The sequence below is a fragment of the Dermacentor variabilis genome, chromosome 9, assembly GCF_050947875.1.
Source record: "Dermacentor variabilis isolate Ectoservices chromosome 9, ASM5094787v1, whole genome shotgun sequence".
NCBI lineage: Eukaryota > Metazoa > Arthropoda > Arachnida > Ixodida > Ixodidae > Dermacentor > Dermacentor variabilis.
This window is the reverse complement of record NC_134576.1, coordinates 100,428,004-100,435,606: the sequence shown is the minus strand read 5'-3', so window position 1 is coordinate 100,435,606 and position 7,603 is coordinate 100,428,004. Positions and strand designations below refer to the sequence as shown.

Here is a 7,603-nt window from a genome sequence, read left to right as displayed (position 1 = left end):
CCGTATGTGCATGATGTCTCCAATAGGCTAAAAAAGATTCGGCAACCTCCAGGAATCCCAGTCCTTTTCTCAGCCCCGGAAAAGCTGGCAAAGCTCCGTAAGCATGTAAACGCGCCTAAATCGCGTCAGAGTTCTTGCTCTGTCGGGAACAGAAAAGATTTTGCGATATGTGTACCGAATGTGGTTTACCATATTCCCCTGTTTTGAGGCAGTACGTTGGACGAACAGGCAGATGCCTAAATGATCGTTTAAGAGTGCACTATAACGTCCATAACACTGTTCAAGGCCACTTGGGCATTCATTGCCGGGACTGCTGCTGCATGCCCCTCTTTGAAGATACGCAAGTTCTAGCGAGACAGCTCACCCGGTACATTATTGAAGCTGATTGCACCAGGAAATTGGGTAGTGTGTGCGTTAGTTCCCCCTCTATCACGCTGACCCCTAGTGAAGTCTTGTATCTCCACAGATAGATATTCTGACTTTTTTTCATGACCATGTTCTTTGTACATTGACTTGCTGTTAGAACACCCCTTGTGACTGCCTTTCATTTTCTGCGCCCATGACTCCTCTTGTGTATAAACACACTATGTGGCAACGCAATAAAATATTGTTCGAAGTCAGCGCAGTGTATGTCATCTCTCGCAGTCCTTGTCCTTCCCACTGTACATCATTTTTTATACTGTACAGTGAATATTAATTGATTGAAAATTAGAAAAATATAGTACACATCTGAGCTGCAAAAATGCAATTGATACAGCAAATGACGTTTAGCTTTCCGAAAGAAAAAAAATGTTCACGGTTAACCACGAGGTGCAGGGACTCCATTCTCTGAGCATCTTGACCAATAAATGCAGCGCATGGCATTGCTGGAATCTTGCGTCCTGCATTAGCAAAATAAGAAGAGAATCATGAGAGTTCAGTCTGTGCAATTACACATGTACACTGTGGAAAATTTGATAAGGCAACAAGCTCCTGAAAGTAACAAACTTAATTAATGTGACTGGGAACAATGCACACCTCAGGCAACTGTGCAAGACAGGTGAAAGGTAGGAGAAATTATTATTTTGCAAATTTAAGAATTGCATTTACTGTGAACACTAAACCACTATGTCACTTTGAATACAAGGCACATACAGCAGCAACAGCAAATAAATTTACAGTAGCCTTTTCACCATAGAAAATAAGAGAATTAAATTTAATGACACTACCGATGACATCTCTCAACAGACATTTGTCCAAGAGTGTGTATGTGACCTTAATATAAATTGACATGAAATCTGCAATATATCTCTGCATTACACTTTATAAGTACTGCAGCTGAGAACCTTACGGGATATGGCACATTAAGAGTGACATGCACAAGACATTAAAAAATGGCTGTTTTTACACAACATTATTACACTAGGAGACAAAGAGTAGTTTTACAGAGTGCACACAAAATGAAAATGAGGGAACCCCCACTGGCATTCTCATTTGCCCTGCAATACCTGCATCCAGCCCAACAATCTCCAACTCTCCAATGTAGTTTATTAGAACATTTCTGTATACTGAAATTTATTGTGTACTTCTTATTTACTAATTTAGTAAGAACTGACATTTCGGCATACTTTCCTTGAAAATTTAGCATGTGTTAACTATTTTCCTTAGAGCAGGCCCCTTTCTTTCAATGGGTTAGCTTGGCAATATGGTGACAAGTAGTATTCCCAAAGATCATAAGTTTAAATAAACTTATGATCCTTCGTCATGCTCCCACTTTTTACTTCATGCTCTAAAAAAATTTTATTCTGCAAATACATACATGGTCCTTCTTTATCTAGCCTCTCAACTAGAGCCTGAAATTTCTCGTCTCCTAAAGAAATCATCTTTACCACCCGAAATATATTGCACGGTTACCCCTCTTTGGGGGGGGGGATTGTATATAAGTGTTCATATTCAATGAACCTCAGAGCCACAACCATTTCTCATCCTGTGTTGCCACTACCCGCATGAGTCACTATGGTTGTAAATTGGCTACCCACCCTCTCCCGCCTAAAAGTACACTTTTCCACATGGAAAAGCACCACAGCATTGCATTTGATTGAATGAGTCCTCCTGTGCATGTTTTTTTTCTCGTCTTGTAATGGCTAGGTTCAACATGGTCAAGTTGTCTGAAAACTGCCAAGCCCCAACCAATACTTTGTGTAGTTTCAAAATTATGAAACATTCATTTTTCAAGACTTGTCCCAAATTAAGCATGAGGCAGATTTTCATGATGCAAATGAGGAAAGGTTGTGCTTAGTGACAATGATAGGCCTACTATATACTGCAAAACTGTTTGAAATGACATATGCTTGCAATATTCATGAGCAGCTAGCGCAGTACAAGAAATAGGCGCAATGCCTGCGGAAATGTTTTTTAACACCCATGAGAGGTCCTAGTTTCTTGTAATTTCTTCAAATCCCTTGCAGTCTAGATTGCAATCCGGCGCATTTTGATATTGTATTTGAAATAAAAACAGCTCAAATTTTAAGGTTTTGAGAATTATACGGGATTAAATTAAAGGTAGCAGAGTAATGCAACCAGCAAATAACAAGCTCATTGCATAAAGAAATATTCCTTTCCTGCAAAAACATTGGTAGAAGGAAGGTCATACGAAATTAGCACTGAATGCACAATAAAGAATATCATGCTGGAATGCTCCAGTCTGTGAATATTCTTGCACAAAGAAAATCCTCATTATGAAAGGCCATCAAGAAAATGCAAGTGTATGCTTTGGATCAGCAGTCATACCTGCAGTATGCAGTACAATCGGCAATAAAAAACACACACAACTGCACATAATATCAAGCTTAGGCCGCCAAGGAGCCTCAGAGTTTTAAATTATAACTTGACTTACTATATTAAACTTTACACCTATATCTACTTACAATGTTGTCTTCCCAACTGCTTCCTAGAAGACATCAACCATCTATCTGCCTGAAGGCGAATGCAAGTGGCTTGCTCTTGATGGAGGGCACCAAGGCTGGGCATTGTGAAATTGCTGCTATCATCTGCATGACCTGCGAGAAACAACGCTCCAAGTTCAAGATAAACAAATGCTATTAGAATGAAAGACAAGATTACTGGCAATGAGCCTCGTTTTGATTTGCACGAGAAAAGCAAAAAATATGGACTTTGTGCTGCTTACTGAAAAAGAAGCAAGCTTCCTTCCAGATGTTGCAGTCATGCATTAACATTGTCACACAGCTGCACGTTTGTATGCTCATATGCTGCTGTCGCTACTCTGCCAGCATGCTTTGCATCGCTCATTATTTCAAGCTATATTGATCATTGTGTTTTCTTCCCAATTTTTGGCAAATAGCACCAGTAAAGTAGCTCACTTACGCACACACTCCCTTGTGAGGAGCGAATTCACATACACGCACGCATGCATTCACGCGCGCGCGCACACACACGCACACACAACAAACACACAAGCCTCTACCACATAAGCAGCTTCCCACGCTTGACATACTGCATTTTTTATCCTTTGACACTCCTACTGCTAAGGCATAAAAAAAGCCTTCGTGTGACCAACCCGAAACTCCTCAACCTACACTTCCAGCTTAAACACTTTCTCGAGAGCAAGGACAAGCCTTGCAGCTTCCCCAGTTCTCCAAACTGTAGTTACGAATTTCAATAGGGCTATAGGCGACAGCTCTCGAAGGGCATGCAAACTACCAGGAGAGACCTAAAGCTTGCATATGATACCTCTAAAGCACAACAACACTCCAAATTTTCAAAATTCATTAGAGCTCCTGAGGACAATTGCTATATACGTAGGACGTCTCGAATAACCTGCTGTTCACAATTTTCAGCGGTTGTCTGTATCAACGGAAATGCGGGCTAATGGGAAATTCATGTCTTTAAGATCAGAATTAGTCTAATGGTGAAACACACTACCAGATTTCTTAATCATTTATTTATGCTCTGGATGTAACGTTCCCTTTAGAATAACAATCAAGGATATGAATTCATCAGGGCAGAGGAGGGAAAAATGAGGTAGCGTATACCTGACGCCTTCCCACTGATCCTCCTGAGAAACGGCGCCTCATACAGCAGTTGTCCAGGTTGGCTTGAAACCAAACTCGGGTTCCAGGCGGCAACACTCGCTGCACCAAATTGGAAGAGTTTTATTGCGAGTAAAACTCTACCGGCCTTATGCAATACATATGCACGCACACAAAACGCACTCGCGCGCACACAGATATACGCACTCTCAAAGCGCAGACACAAAAGCACGCACGCGCACATTGATAAACACAAACAAGCACACATACATGCAGGCAGACACGCTATCACGTGCACGCACACACAGCGACCCACACAGAAACAAGTTCACAAAACACGTACGCACTAGACACACGCAAGCACGCCGGCCCATACAAACCGGCATGTACGCGCGCGCGCGCACATACACACACACACACACACACGCACGCACACACACACACGCACGCACGCACGCAAAGCGAGCTGAGCGCACGCACACACACACGAATCGAGCCGAGCGCGAGCACGCACACACGCACAGACAAAACGAGCCGAAAACATGCTTAAGGCGCTCGGCAAGCAGCAACAGCAGCACGCGACCGCATCAGGGAGAACCAATACCGCGCCAGTTCTTTCGAAAGGTGGCAAAGTCAGCCGTCCTTTTTTTACGCGACGCAAAAGTGGTCGACCACATTACAAGAAGCCACGCTGAACGCACAAAAGAATCACATGTACGAACGTTCAAGCGCTGAGAAACAAAGCGTAACTATGCAGGCGCACCGCGCCCGATATAAGACGGGGCGCGATCGAGGTAGTTAACTTGCCCTACTAGGAGTGCAGCTGCTCTTGCTCTTACATTAGTGAATTATGCTACGAGATCACAGTAAGAAACTTCTAGAGCGAAGAAAAACACGTAACCCACCAAAGAAATACCAAATAAATGGGCACTTGCCTGAAAATTCCCATTATGGCAGTACTACCGACCGCCGACACAGGGCACATTGCAACTGCTCGTCTCAGCGTCCGTGGATCCATCTTCCAGTGCATACGAACGCTTTCCTTTGAAGTGGAGCACGAGTAATACACAAAGCACGGGCCACACCTTTTTCTACACCGCGCACAAGACTAATCACACGTGTAAAATTATTTCGCACAGCGCGAGACGCGAACGCACTTCATGTAGCGAGAGAATGCAATAATGGCGTAGCTTCCGCCTTCCCGTCCTGCCGCGCGCCGAAGTGACGGCATGTGACTCTACAGCGTCCTTCCGTCACTTCTGGTCGCTTTTCATTGGGCAGGGGGCGGCCGTGCAAATTGAACGTTTATTCTGACAGGTTTGCTTGCTCGCATGGCCGCCTGTTTGCTGCTGCTTCGTTCTGGTCTCCAACTAGAGCGGTGAGGCGGTGAGACGTTTTGTGCCGAGCATTTTGTTTTGTTTTTTTTTGGGGGGGGCGCAGTCTGTGCTGCATGACTGAGGGTACAGTACACAAATCGGGACCGTGAGCGAGACGATCGGCGCTCTTCTGCTGGTGCGATTAGATGATTTGCTGCGTCCGAACGAAGCAACCTTGCGAGGTCACAGCGTAGTTACAGCGATATCCTGGCTCGATAAAGACCCTCACATCCTGGTCGTGCGACAGCGACGCGTAAGCATTCATGAGGCGACTGAAGAATGTGTTTGTAAGAGCGTATGCTGTGGATAAGCAATTACAGCTTTGACGACACCAGCCCCTAATATATAGGCTGAGCCTTACAAACTGTGTCCGAGGATGCGCTTAGAAAGCAGACCAGTAGCTTAGTAAAACTCTGAATAACTTAGGCAAGATACGTGGAGATTCGGATTTGAGAACTTGCAGCGTGATCTCGCCGCTATAAATGTCTTCGTTATGGCTTCACCAAGCAAATTGTGCGTTGATGCCATTGTACAGCAGAGGCTCGTCTAACAGCACGTCCCTGTTTGTTCAGCAATGTATCCACACAGCTTCTTTAATTTCGCCACTTTTTGTTGGGCTTTTAAGGACACCGAAACATTCGTCCAGAATCGTGCAAGTTGCTCGCGCGTTTTCATTCTGCTATTGCAGTTTGTCTTAGAAGTGTTTAATTGCATGATAATATAATTGTGAGCACAAAATATAGTGATAATTAAATTGTAAGTGAAAGTGAGTACATTTTCTCAATGATACATTTTGGAGTGGCCGTCATGCCAGTAACATCAGAATCCTAGAAAAAGATCGACAGTCACTTAGGAATGCGAAAACTTAATGACTTCATGGATGTACACTTGCAATTATCACGTGACCGTGATACGTCCTACATTGTCACGTGTCCTTTGCAATTCTACCTTCATCTGCCGCAATCCACCTTGCTACAGTTTGTACGAACCTTAACCGAATTTTTTCCACCCTAATACACATTATTTACCCATAATTGCTCATAATTAACGTTGTTCTATTTACTTCCTTCTGTATCACTACTGACGTCATACAGGACGCTGATGACGTCACATTTTATTGCTTTATTATACGTACTTTCAAGGCCTAGTAGATACAACAGAAAGAAGGGGTGAAAGTATACAATATTTGCAGTGCAGGGCAAGAACAGAAAATCAAACTGTAAGACACTTTGAACACCGATGTTTAATTGGTGGTGTCACAAATGGAGACTGTGGAGGCGGAAAGGCGGTTCCATTCAGTGGCTGTTCTTGGCAAAAAGGAAGAATGGCACATGAATTTTGTGTTGATGGTCCATGCGAGACGAGATATAACTTGGTGGGGTGAAAATATTTTCTTTAGGAGAAGGGTTAAAGTACCATATTCTATGAAAAATACAGAGACGAAGGTACCTACGACGTAACCAAAAGTCAGGTTGACCTAGTGTTCTTTTCATGGACGTGACGCAAGAATGACGTGTATAATTTGAGAGAATAAAAGGGCGGCGCGGTTCTGAATGCTTTCAAGGGAAATGACAAGATTGGCATGAGCAGGGTCCCGTATAGATGGTTGTTGCGGAGAACGCCATCTTTCCTACCTGAAAGGCCATAAAATGCTTTCGCATTAAAAATGCAATACATACACACCTTGCTGAATGCGTGGACGTGTACACGTTACTTAGGTTTATGCATCAATGCGTTCAACACCCTTCAGTCGTTGAGTTAACACCCTTCTTCTAGCAAAGTCGCACCTTATGTGTGGTATACACCCTTGTGATAGGGTGTTTTGAACGAAGAGGGTGCTGAGAGGGTGTGGACGTGGGTGTAAATGCAGAAAGTACCCCTCTTAACACCCATAAGGGTGTAAAAATGTTTAGTGTGTAATAAGCGTACATTGACGTGATTGTCACGGTCGCCTTGTTTCAGTCGCACCAGTTTCTCGCCTTCAAACCTCCGTTACGCGAAGTAAGCCCAATTTCTCCATAAAGAGCGCGTGGAGACAAGCTTGCAGCTTGAGACATACACCGCCCTCTCTGTTCGAGACAATAATGCGAGACACGAATTTCCTGCGCTGTCTGTCACCTTGCGAATGCAATCGATTGAAGTTGGCTGAAGCGTATTCGCAAATTCCGAATCCTCTCTGGAGCAGTTTATCGTGGCCGG

At 43.8% G+C, this 7,603-nt stretch overlaps 1 long non-coding RNA gene across 2 annotated transcripts; it reads right to left on the bottom strand.

Moving 5' to 3' along the window:
• Positions 1-527: 527 nt before the first annotated feature.
• Positions 528-5,184, bottom strand: LOC142558110 (uncharacterized). Of its 2 annotated transcripts, none has more exons than XR_012822957.1 (3): positions 4,964-5,184; positions 2,907-3,038; positions 528-881 (listed from the first exon to the last, which is right to left on the bottom strand). It is a non-coding gene; the product is annotated as an uncharacterized LOC142558110 (long non-coding RNA). The 2 variants fall into 2 exon arrangements; XR_012822956.1 differs by lacking the exon at positions 4,964-5,184 and adding an exon at positions 4,032-4,338.
• Between the last annotated feature and the right edge of the window lie 2,419 nt (positions 5,185-7,603).